At 50.9% G+C, this 13,341-nt stretch overlaps 1 non-coding gene across 1 annotated transcript; it reads left to right on the top strand.

Moving 5' to 3' along the window:
- The first annotated feature begins 12,350 nt into the window (after window positions 1-12,350).
- Window positions 12,351-12,422, top strand: TRNAS-ACU (transfer RNA serine (anticodon ACU)). Its single transcript has one exon. It is a non-coding gene; the product is annotated as a tRNA-Ser (tRNA).
- Window positions 12,423-13,341: the final 919 nt, after the last annotated feature.

Raw genomic sequence — 13,341 nt, 5'->3', positions numbered from 1 at the left:
GGCTTCGGCGCTGAAGGCCCCCTTGGCGAACGATGTCGTCCTGAGCGTTCTTCTTCCGTACTGCTTGTCGATTTTTATATCCTCTTCTCCACACTCCCTAGGGTGAGGACGCCCACGCCGGAGGGGCAGGAGGGGGGCTAGGGCTTTCACTTGGGCGCACAAACATACCACCGCACTTATGGTCTCGCCCCCCTCACGTGTTGAGTCCGAGGGAAAGAAGGTTGTCTTCGAGGTAGCGCATAGCGTCGGCTGTGGTAAGGCGCGCTCTGGCCCGCTGACAGTTCCCGCGGGTCACCGGCCTCCGCTCTCCATCCATCAACTGACACTCGCTCCTCAAGGTAAGGCGCGCTCTGGATCGCTGACAGTTCCCGCTAGTCACCGGCCGGGAAAGTGGTCCCTTGTCCTGGGATGTGCTCGGGAGGCCTCTCCTGGAACCGCCACGGCAATTGGGGAGGATAAAGCCCGTTTCCCCGCGCCGGCGGTGGCGGGTCCGGTTGGGTCCGGTTGGGCTTAAACCCCTTCGTTCTGGTCGTCACTCTCAAAGAGCATGGCTGGGTAATTGATGATGCCGCTGTCATCTGGGTCTCCGTCTACGCCGCGCCTCGAACGCGGAACCTCGTAGCACACACAAGGAAAGTCACACTCCACAAGGAACGTCAAAATACGATGGTATGGACGCCGGGATACGCGGGAGTGGAAGGCAACCAAGCGGTCGACAGGGTAGCTCGAGGGTACACTTTCTACTGAGCTCCCTCCACAAGCGACCTTGAGGAAGCCGAACCTGTCCCTAGAGATTACTCGGCAATCTTAAACCACTACAAGGGCTGCAGGAAACGGTACCCCCACCACATAAATCTCTCTCCAGGGATGACGCCGTCGCCTGGAGGCTGCTACAGACGGGCTCATACTCGAATCTAAATACGCTCAACAAAATACAACCCGCACAATACACAGACAAATGCCCATGGTGCCATGAAACACCCACGCTCTATCACATAACGTGGGCCTGCCAGAAAATAGAGGTGGCACCAAAAATACCAAACCCGAGTGCGGAGCAATGGGAAGGAATGCTCTCCAGCGACCGTCAGGACGTCCAACTTGGGCTAATCCGGCGAGCACAGCTGGCAGCGGCATCCAGCGGAGCCCTGGACTAGGGGCAGACGACCATTGCTAAGAAGACGGACGACACACCTGACTCCGCCAAATTGCTCACCTACTTTCTAGAGCTCAATAAACGTTTTCCTTCCTTCCTTCCGCCTCACCTGGGACACTCAGTACCTGGGGAACTCTTCAGTTTATTTTGCAGTGTTGTACGCGTGTTGAGTGTTCATTTTTGTGGTTTTTGTTTCGTATCGGCTCTTTTCTTCTAATTTATAAATATGGCTTCGTTTTGTTTTGTCTGTTCCCTTCATTGCTTCGTGCGAACCTGCATGCGATAGCCGTTCCCCTTTGGAAAGTCGAGGACGCGCCACCAATTAGTGATACGAGCACACCTTTCTCAGTTTTAATTGAGAAGAAACGATGGTTATGTTAAAACTTGCAGCAGACCTGTATTTTTTGATGCCTTCTACTATGCAATGTTGTAATTAATGTTACCGTACTCTGTCATCAATATCTGCTGTCGTCTTGTAAACGGATCCAGGACCCAGTCAAGTTGTAGGTGGCAAATTTTACCCCTGGAGACCGTCCAGTACTCTGTAAATAAAGAACTGAATTGAATTGAATTTGAATAGCAACCTATTGTGTGTTGTACTTCTGTGATGTTCTCGTGTTCTCACGTCTGTCGTGAAAACAGTTCAATGTTCTGCACTTTCATCAGTCTTGCGTCTCGTTACTGCTCGTTCCCGTGGGCAATGTTAAGAAAACTTTCCTAACCAATAAGAGAAAAAATATCCCGTGCCCTCTTGCGTCTCCTTGATGTGTGCTGTGCCTCGTTGGCTGGTCTTTTAAGTGGAGTATGAATAAACTACCTAACAATAAGAGGTCTGTCGGCGCAATGCCGAACAAACAAACTCGCTGTAGAGGTGTTACATTGGGTGTCTGTAATCCGGACGCCCCTGCGAGATTCACGCTAGGAGCGTCCCGTCCTTTGTAGCCATGGCACAATCTGCGCAGTGCAGTTAGCCCTTCGAAGGCCCTGGTCTTCGATGATGTCGTCCCTGCAGACCAGTCCTCAGATGGTCGTCGTCCTGAGTAGTGGATTAACCGGGTCTACTGTGTCCAGCATATGGGCGCTTAATCATTCAAGGTTACTGTGAAGAGCATGGCTTCTATGTCTCTGATCCGTGACGCCAGCTGCCTCGCCTGCCGTCATACATCACGAATGAAACCCTCTTGCAGGTCCTCAACCATCATGGCAAATTCCTGTCCGTCACTGCGGGCCACCTGGGCTCTCGCAGGGGTGTTGTGAATGAGACACGGTATGCGCGCATAGAGATGTCTGCCATGTCCCCAGTCTCTAACTACCTGCTCGTCGCTGGCCATCGCGTGCCGTTTGACTACCGAGGAATGCAGTGCGCTTGCCAGCGGTGTGGCTTCTCGGACGACATTTGGGGCAATGCTCGGCGCGTGTCTTTGGACACTGCGGTGTTAACGGCCACAAGAAAGGAAGGAAGGCCTCAGACGTTGCTGGCACATACCCACTACGTGGGAGTGGCCAAGACACAGGCGGTTAATTGCTGGATACAGGAAAGTTTTTACTGGAAAAGGAGTGGTAATAGTATGTAGTCTGATAGATTGGAAGACGGAAGGACAGGGGTCCTGTTAACTTGGAGATCGAGGACGGGAGAATGGCTTAATGTGCATAATAGTATACAATGCCTGTAAATTTTCAATGTCGCACTGACTGAGAGCGGGAAAAAGAAATTAGAATGGGAGTCGCTTCGTCTCTTGAAGAAAATTTTGCACAGCAGAGCGCACACTTCTGTCGCTTCGTCCAAGCAAAGGAGCGCCAGTGGAAAGAAAAACCGCGGAGGACACAGGTAATCCCAGTTGATGAAGTGGAATTTGCACGAGGGGAAGGCTGTGCCCTGACCTGCCGACGTTGCAATGATGGCCACCAGACTGTGCCCGTTGCATGTCCTGTGAACCATTCCCATTCGAGTCCGGCCGCAGCTGCCTTTCGCCCACTCACACCTGCGACGGCTTCAATGCCCTCTGGCCAGCTGGCTGTGTTGACAGTGACCCGAGAGGAGGCAGAAATGGGCCCTGGGGAAAACCCCACGTCAAGTGCGCTGCCGTGTTCGGATTATGGTGCAGAGGCACAAGGGAAAGCCAGCGATGATGACGTGGCGTTCGTTAAGTCTCTGACTGGTCTAACCAAGCCTGTGTTTGCTGTGTCCGCGTCCACAGTTGATACCGCGGTGGTACCCATTTTATCGGAGGCGCCTTGCGCTATCAAGGCGGCTACTTCTGCATCGACGCCTCCAGCCCCGTCGTGCGCGTCGGAAGTTCGGAGCGTCCAGGGCGTGCAAGAAGTTTGCGGAAAGAGGCTGCAGTGAACAACTGTTGGTTTGAACTCTTCCTTGTCCGAGGCACCCTTGGACAGCAGGCTGGTCGTGTGGTGAAGCTTATGTTGACGCCAGTCACTGCGGGCTTCTTGAAGGCTCGCGGCGCCTTGGCGAAGCAAATGGGGCGCGTGAAAAAGTTGCCGGCGTTGCGCAAGTACTCGTCGGAGGCATGCACGTTTGTGTGCAAGCTTGTGCCTTTGTCCAACTCGTCCCTAGTGAACATGATTCAGTAGCGGGTTGAGGAGGAATCCAGCGGCTCTTTCAGCCTTGGCGTAGGACGTTCCCTGATCCTGACTGCATTGAGCGAGTGTGACGTTGAGATGGGGTCCGGCGAGCGGTGAAGCGCTGTGTTTCGTCTCCAGCCTCAGGTGGTCACAAGGTGGTCGCCCGGAGCAGCAGCCTCTTAAGAAGTACCGTCCTTCCTGCGTAGGGCTGAGAGGCCCCGCTTAACCCATTAGGAACCAAGAAGAATCTTACGGCGGGATATTTATCATTTTTCGCTCATCATGCTGTCTTATGACGAAAATCAGGTTTCGGAAATTTCGTCAGGATTATTTTATTAGTTTCAAAGTTACAGAGGTGTACTTTTTATAGTACGCTGGGTCCTCCCCATAGCACAAGTGGCTACTTCGCTCCACTTCTACTTCGCTGCGTGGTTTTTTAATACCCGTGATTTTTGTACAAGTGGCATAACATTTCTTGCAGGCCCTCATGAATCTTTTCTGGCTGTAATAGCACCACTGTGGATTATGTAATTTGAGCTCGAAATTTTCTCCTTTCTCAAAGGAGCATGAGACTAGTGAGCCTGCGAACAGCTGGTTGCTGCATCTCGAGGCGTAGATAAAGATTAGTAACCCTTCTTACGGAAGGAAAAATGGTGAGCACTCTCGGGTTTAGAAATTTGGTACATTGTGCAGGCGTCCGCATATGCAAAGTGGAGCTTCTTTGTCGACAATAGCTACCACCACATTTGGCTTTGATGCCAAGCTAATAGCAGCTGACAGCTTGATCTGGATATGCAACACCTGCAACGCCATTATTGTAAAAGGAAAAAATTTGGTTGCCAAAGTTGCAATGTTTCGTGCGCTGTAGGCAACCACGGCTTTTCATAACATGTTGGCTAAACACTCATATTTGCTTGTCGTAGTCACTACGTTGCTGTTTTTAAATTTCAGTAAACTCACATAATCTACGCAATTGAAATAAGAAGCAATTTCTCCTCGCTGTTTCTATTTCATTTCTTTGGGCCGAGTGGACACATCTTGTGACAGTTTTGGCAATCGGTTACTTAGCTCAAACTCCTTTCCGGCGGTGCGTTAGAATGTCTTGATTAATAAAAACAATTGCCCAAAAACACGAAATGGTCACTAAGCGTTGATATTACCTCAGGTAGCGATAGGAGAACACGCGCTTTACCGAACTCGAGGGCTTTCTGGGCCCATATGCTGGACGGTGGTATCAACTCGCGCCGCTGCCGTGACCTGGCACGCAAATGTGCCATCAACCTAGGTTTCGCCAAGTGCGGCGACCTCAAGGGCTTCCAGAACTCTGAGAAGCCACCCATGTACCCTTACCTTATGAAGAAGCTCGACACAAAGAACACCTACGGTTCGCTCAAGGCGCGAGGTGCAGGCAGCTCTACCGAAACTGCAACAAGGAATACTCCCGCGTTTACCAACTTCTGGCTCAGACGACTACAGTTCCTGTAATGGCGAAGATGAAGGAATTATACTGAAAACGCTGTTTGAGACAATAGTGAAGTTCTTAATGCACACGTCTCGTTCGAAACACGTGTTTGCTCCTAGTTTGTGATGTTTGGCGCTGTCAGTACTCCCTGATGGTTCACTCAGGTTTTAGATCTCGCGAACAGCCTCATCTGCGACTTTTCCAAGATGTTTACGTTACACGTGTGGAAATGAGCGACAAGACTGCTGAAAGCGCCGATGTTTTCGTCAAGGCTACAATCTGCAAGATCAAAGTTTGAAAACGCTTAAGCAGCGTTTTCAACCGCCAGATTAGGGCCATCGGAGCTCTTGCAAAAATCTGCCAGTCTTCATTTGAGTTGAATTTATAACAGTCATAACATGAACTATGCCGGAGCCCTGAAGCTTCTGACGTATACGTTATATGCTTACATGGAAGATTGCATGTCGATCATTGCATAAGCAAGTAATTCGCTGAAGCCGTGCTTTTTACAAGACATTTAGCAATATATGTACCTGTCTGAACTGAATAAGTTGCTCTATGTAATATTTATAAACTACATAACACATACTATGATCAAGATATACTCCATGGCTGCTTCTAGCGGTATACTTTGTACATTTTTTCGTCGAAAGTTGTGAATATAACCATAGCGTTTGTCTGTATTCAAGATCCTCAAAAAATCCGTCGAACTCTGGCGGCCAGTTTGGTTTTTCGTTTTCTGTATCATTGCCAGGGCGCCAACCATCAGGGTGCGACTAATGACCTATACGACATGCCAGTGTTTCTAGGTAGAAGAGTTTTGACTTTTTTAACCTGTACTAGGCTGCTCTCTACAGACTGGAAATACGGGGGGAACAAGCCTTCAGCTCTGCCCGCACTCCCACTCCGCGTATGCAGCGTTCCCGCTCGCTAACCGCGGATGGGGTTCGTGCTCGAGGGACAAAGGGAAGCGACGACACAGCGTGAACACTCGTATGCTATTTATTACACTTGCAATCAATACACAAAGCGGGCAAGCTAGCTACAACACATCAAAGAGGCATTCCTCGGAAATAGAAGGCTACGTCAAAATTAATTCCGACTTACCGGCTCGGGCAGGGTTGCGACTTCGAAGGTATCTGCGTCGAACGTTTGTATGCGCCGACAATGGCGGCCGGGTTTTCCCGTGCGCGCCACATTCTTGGGGCAAAGCCATTCCCTAACATTTGCTGGGGAAGGTGACCAGAGCGCGCGTTTGCTGCGTTCACTTCGTTGCCTGGAACCAGAAGTCCAGCGGCAAGGCACAACTGATTCCCGTGCGCATGCGGCAGAAGGTGCGAGAGCGTGCGGCTCCAACCGCTCTTGACGCTGGCAGGATACCGAAGAGTCTCTGTCCGGTCCAGCAGAATTCCGCGTAACCTACGAGGTGGCGCTCCCGTCGCCGTTTCCTTTACCCCATGAGGGAGATTTCCCTCCTCGTCCAGCCGGGGCTGTCCCGACTCACACCGATGTAGGTGGTCGGCCGCGTCGAAATGGAGGGGGAAAACAGGTTTCCACATCCCTCCCTCCTTAAATGTCGGCCTACGGTTGAACTCGTCCAGGGATGCCATCGACGAAGGGGCCACGAGCGTTGCGGTGACGACTGCAAGACAGCTTCAGACCGGGTTCATACGATGAGCAGCAAGGTCACCAGGCACCCGTCCTTGTCCCGCGGCAGGCATCCAAAATTAGCTGGTCGGGAGGGTGTTGTTCACGCCGACGCGCCTTTGTTGGAAGGTAGGGGGCTGCCCCCCTCTCGTAGCCGCTGCAAAATGCTCGCCGGAGACTCCGCAGCTCGATGACTCACGGCCGCAAGGCAGCAGGCAGGGACCCATACAATGGACAGCAGGCCGGGGCAGCTTCTTTTGAACTCTGAATATCGCTCCTGGGATCTCCAAAAGTTTGAATCAAAAACAATAGAGAGCGCGCGAACTCACCATTTGGTAAAATGCGGAGCAATGCAAGTGGCAAACAATCCTATCCGGCACCGCCTAAACCCTCGGTTCATTTGAACGTAGCTGGCTCTCTTCGGTCGAAACACATTCGCGGTTCGCTTTCCGGCATGGTGGTGTTAAGCTCATTTGAACGGCGTTAGCGTCTCTGGTTCCGCAAAATTTTAAATTCGCTTTGCAGCACAAAAATACTAAGCTCGTTCCAACAAAGTCAGCTCTCTGTAGTTGAACGAGACCTCTCGGCTCTATAGCGAGGTTAAATATAAAACAAACAAACCCGTTTGCGCGTGCTTGTGCCACGGTACGACTATGTCCCCCCAAAAGCGACAGGCAGCTCCCTAAGAGCCTTAGGCCTACTCGCTCTGACACTTGCCGGTACCAAAAAAAGGCCAAGGACAACAGCTAGAACACAACGCCACGAGAAGATGCGTTTCTGCCAAGGTGTCCCTAACGCAAATGGCACCTATAGCTTCTCGCGGTGTCGCAGCGCCCCGGTGCTTTTCCTGTAATCATGACTGCAATCTAAATCAGCTGATTACGGCACCCGGCTCCCAGAGCCAAAGAGACAGAACCGAGAATATTTACAACTATGTACAAGAAAAATCGGGACACCGTTCAGACTTCCGCATTCAATCTCTTCTTGCTTGCTGTTCTCTGTGGACGTCTCGGTCTCGCCATCCATGTGCAGACCTCGTAGGTTCGCCTTCCACAGGTGTGCCGATGAAGTGCTCATCAAAAGCATAGCATGCACGGCAATTCTCCCATGCTGCTATTACGCTCATCTCGCTGTCAAGAAAGCATCTTAGCCTTGCTAGCAACTCCGAATTTGGGTCAGGCCTAGCGCTGTTCCAAATCCGGGCGGGCATTCCACGAACCGAACTGACTGCCGTCCCTCGTCCCAAGAGCTTGCCCCAAGTTGGGCGCCATTGTGGAAATACAGGGGGAACAAGCCTTCCGCCCTGCCCGCACTCCCACTCCACGGATGCAGGGTTCGTGCTCGAGAGACAAAGGGAAGGGACGACACAGCGTGGACACTTGTATGCTATTTATTACAATTGCAATCAACACACAGAACGGGCCAGCTAGCTGCAAAACATCAACGAGGCATTCCTCGGAAATAGAAGGCTACATAAGAAGGACTCCCGACTTACAGGCTCGGGCAGGGTTGCGACTTCGGAGGTATCGGCGGTGAACGTTTGTATGCGCCGACAATGACGGCCGGGTTTTCCCGTGCGCGCCGCATTCTTGGGGCAAAGTCATTCCCTAGCATTTGCTGGGGAAGGCGACCAGAGCGCGCGTTTGCTGCTCTCGCTTCACTGCCTGGAACCAGAAGTCGAGCGGCAAGGCACAACGGATCCCCGTGCACTTGCCGCGGAAGGTGCGAGAGCGTGCGGCTCCAACCACTCGTGAAGCTGGCCGATCCCAAAGAGTCTCTGTACGGTCACGAGGAATTCCGCGTAACCTACGAGGTGGCGCTACCGTCGCCGTTCCCTTTCCCCCATGGGGGAGACTTCCCTCCTCGCCCAGCCGGGGCTGTCCCGACGCACACTGATGGAGATGGTAGGCCGCGTCGAAACGGAGGGGGAAAACAGGTTTCCAGAAGACTATGCTTCAATAATAAAGCGGGGAAATTCTTGTCATTTGTCGCATCTAGCAGTAGCACTGAGGACCCAGAAGCCGTGCTCCTCTACTATCGGGGACCAAATTAACTGGCCTGCCCTCCACGCCGAGGATCCGACAGCAGGAGTGCACAGCCGTACGCCACCCGCATGCAGCCTGGCACGGTTCGCAACTTGAAAGGGAGGCCAGTTAACTTTTGTACCGATTATACGTTCACGGATGCTGTTCGCATTGTTTATTCTTGATGTGTTGAAAGCGCGAAACACACTGTTGTGTCTCGTTTGGTTAAGATGAACAGGTTGAACAGAGCCCTGAGTGCCTTGAAGTGGTGGAATACATCCTTCCGGAAACCCGGCTGCTGCTCGAGGGAGGAGAACAGTTCCTGCCAGAAGCCACGTCCGCCTATAAGCGGTACGCACTAATACCTCCGAACACTACAGTGAAAGAAGTGCTGCACTAAAAGAGTTTCAATATAATATACCGTTTATCTTATTGAGGCCAATGTTCTCTAACTACTGTGGGGCGAAAAAAACGACCATAAAAACACGGATACGCTTGACGTAGTAGGTCTCTCGCAGTTCGTTTAAGCGCAGACTGCTTTGAGTCCATGGGTGGCGAATAATCTGCTTTTGCACTAGTGTTGCCCAGTGATGAATAAAAGTAGCACGAGGTGAAATATTGCCCCAATTTAGTCCTTACAGTTAGATTTCATTGACTAGTTTTTGTAAGGTCATACTGACCTTACCAAAACTGTTTAAACAAAGGATGCTATGTTCAAAATCACAACATAATAAATTATAGAGAGTACAGAGCCTCCTGAAACGGGTTGATGAAGGTCCTAGACATTGAACAACTAGCGCCATCTGTTAGCCCCTGGTGGGGAACATCGCGTAACTCAATTCGGATATATTAAAGATGTAATATTGTGAAAACTGGAAAGCCATCAGAGATTCTACGCGAACATAGGTATTATCGTGGCCAACTGATCGTTCTCGTTGAAAAATCTGACCTGCAAAAATTTTTCGTGCGCTCACTCCCACTATTTCTAACGGCCTTAGAAAACCAATGGGATCCACCGAACATCCAAAATTCCCTTGTTGATTTTGAGTTTTCATTGCCACGTGATGGCAGCCGTCCGAACTAGAAGCGTTTGTTCAGATTTCTTGTGCTTGCATGCATCACTTGTGCAGTTCAGTGACAGTAGCTCATCCTTTTTCATTGCTTGCATCACCGTCACAGTTGAGTGACACCACCTAATCATTTTTCATTACTTGTATCGCCAGCACAGTTCGGTGACTGTACCTCATCATATTCGGTTTGCGTCACCAGCACAGTTCAGTGACAGCACCTTTCTGTTCAATGCTTGAATCACTTGCCTAGTTTGGTGACAGTACCTCATCCTTTTCTATTGCTTGCATCACCTTCGCAGTTCAATGACAGCACCTCATCCTTTTCCGTTGATTGCATCACTTTAGCAGTTCAGGAACACTAATTCATCCTTTTTAGTTGCCTGCATCACCTTCACAGTTCAGTGACAGTACTTCATGCTTTTCCATTGCTCCAGGTACGCTATGAAAATTCGGGCGCTGCTCAAGTCGTACCGAAAGGAAAGCGAAAGCGACGCCCTCTCCGGGGAGGTGTCCAAGCTAAGCAAGCACGTGAAGGAGACCAACGAGTCTACGGACATGGCCATGGTGCTCGAGAGCCAGGTCGAACACGTGGTGAGCCGAACGCGTGAGGAGTTCTCTCAGCAGCTTAACGAGGCTCGCGAGAACCTTAAGGCTTCCGCCTGGTACCAGTTGAGGCATACAGCGCTTTCAATCTGGTATTCAGCTGAGCTCTGATGAGTGCATATTCAGGGAAGCTGGGCGCGCGAACAAACGAGCCGAAAACAGATATGGCTCACGAACGCAACGATACAGACTGCCGCCTTATTTTCTTGATAACAGTGTTGTAGTCGGGTCACTTCCTTTGTCCTTCGCTGTGTTATTAAGCCATATATAAAACTTAATGGCCGAAACAACATTTAAGGATGGAGTACCAGCGCCGCAGACTTAACACGAGTGTTGAAGCGTGTGGCCAGGAGGACTGACGCCATAGCCGCGGAGCGTTGGCCGTTATGTCTGACACAATGTTGCACGGTGTGTTTGTGGCAGCTGACGATAACGGGCGGCCATAGGATAGCCTGCAGCCGCTGTCTTCATCAATGGTGCTAATGTAACTCGAAGCGACACGCTGGAGAAATCGTGTTAGGCTTGTGGGTGGGTCACAATGCAAGTTAGGAGGCGATAGATTTCAGCGTCTTCTGAAGACATTTCACCAAGACTTTTTTTTTCCAAAGGCCTATGATCTCGCTTCGGCGTGTTCTGTTCGACGCGACTACGCATTCAGCACCTTTCGGCGACTATTTTAAGGCTACCACCTTGTGGATGATAAATCATAAAAGTGTTATGTTGGGTCGGGGAGCAGGTGACGTACGAGCTTCAGTTTTCCGAAGGTGGAATCCAGAGCTTCCCCTCGGTGGTGTTCGACGAGCTCATGCGCATCACGGTCAACACATGTTGCCTCCCCGTGCGGGCATCACGCAAAAGCTTCAGCCAACGACTCGGGGCGCTGCTGCTGGGCAGGCCGCACCCTGGTGGCGGCGCCCCAGGACGATGCACAGCACGGCGACACACAGGTGCTGATCAACCTGCTCAGGCTCATGTACGACTGGATCGACTCCAGCTGTAAGTTCCTCTTCATCAAGGACCCGCAAGAATTGGGTCTCTACAAGAATATAATGCGCGAGGCCTGCGTCAAGGTGCGTAATGTGAGCAGAAGTGCTGCGTTGAGCGGACATTCTGGGGGATGCGACCGAAGAGTAGACGTTCAAGCTAAAGGGCACGTAGTTCGTGCATAAGAAGCATCTGCATCGCCGTTCGCTGGCTAGAGTTCTTCACCATCCAACAGCCGTAAACCCGGAAATGATCATTGAACATTCGCGCCGCCTTTGTTGCGGGCTTATGTTAGCGTTGCTCATTGTTCTACGTAACATTTACTTACAATACCAGCAAAGACGTGCGTGAGTTTACGTGAGCATTTTTCAGTGCGCAGAGCTGCATGCTTTCCGTAGAGTACAAGGAGGCTGTTGCTCGGGATAACACCACATATTAATCATGTGCTGCAGTAATCTGCGATTATCATCCCATATCTGTTAGCCTCCTCTGTAACTTACTTTCAGGATCTCCTTGAAGTGTTTTCTAACAAAGTCCTAACGAACCGTGCCAGGAATTACAATTGGTAGGTTTTGTGACTGCCATGTGTGCACATATTCTGCATGCTTGGAGAAATACTATAAAATCAGTATACGCCGTCTCAGTCTAAATTATTGAGGAAGTTTCCAAGAATCGCCATTGCATGTTTCGTAAATCGACGTGCGAATGTACAGCTTTTCTGATGCACCCTTACTTGCAGTGCATTGATATTTGTATATAACGCAGTACCCCGAAACACCTTGAATTGTATTCCGGCAACTTGTATTCCGGCAACCTGTTTGCGCCCCGCCGCGGTGGCTCAGTGGTTAGGGCGCTCGACTACTGATCCGGAGTTTCCGGGTTCGAACCCGGCCGCGGCGGCTGCGTTTTTACGGAGGAAAAACGCTAAGGCGCCCGTGTGCTGTGCGATGTCAGTGCACGTTAAAGATCCCCAGGTGGTCGAAATTATTCCGGAGCCCTCCACTACGGCACCTCTCTCTTCCTTTCTTCTTTCACTCCCTCCTTTACCCTTCCCTTACGGCGCGGTTCAGGTGTCCAGCGATATATGAGACAGATACTGCGCCATTTCCTTTCCCCCCAAAACCAATTATTATTATTAACCTGTTTGCTGTCCCGCCAGGATTTACATTGACTGGGAAGATGAGGAATTCTTCCTAATCTTGCGTCGTTCGAGGACATCTTCACGACGGTCATGGTGGACTGGTCCGGCGTTCAGGACATCCAATACGACCTCAGGACGGAGCGCATGAACGAGTGGTTTCTCCAGCTCATGGTTACCAGAGCCGCTGGGCGCTGGAGCGCCTCAAGGAGATCGTCGTCTACCCATCTTTCCGTGAGGTGCTCTCGCTCGCGTTCAAGCGGGAGATTACGCAGCTTGTTGGAGATGGAGGAGCCCTTGAGTAGGCTGACTCGTTCAGCACCGCAAGTCACGGCTCCGAAGAACGTGCAAAATGGAAAGTGGTTGCGGTATGTCGTAGCTCGAGGGGTGGAGCAGCCGAGGACTCTACGGCCAGTCTTGTAAGCCCTGAAACTGCGCCGGTATGACGTAATAAGGGATACAGTGTGTACTGACCCAATCGCACTTTCTCTGAGACTGGCTGACAAAAGAAAATACTTTTTCTTTGAGCAACGCCTTAGTTTTTACCAGATACATAATTTCAGCCACCTTCATGCTGCTTTCTTTATGAACAGATAATTGAAATGACCCCGCCCACTTAGTCTACGGGCTAGTTTCATTCTAGAAAAGACCGCTAGTTCAGCTTTTGGAAGGAGTGGCGC

Source organism: Amblyomma americanum, chromosome 1, assembly GCF_052857255.1.
Source record: "Amblyomma americanum isolate KBUSLIRL-KWMA chromosome 1, ASM5285725v1, whole genome shotgun sequence".
NCBI classification, from domain to species: domain Eukaryota; kingdom Metazoa; phylum Arthropoda; class Arachnida; order Ixodida; family Ixodidae; genus Amblyomma; species Amblyomma americanum.
The sequence above is the reverse complement of the archived record's forward strand: the minus strand, read 5'-3'. Positions and strand labels throughout refer to the sequence as shown.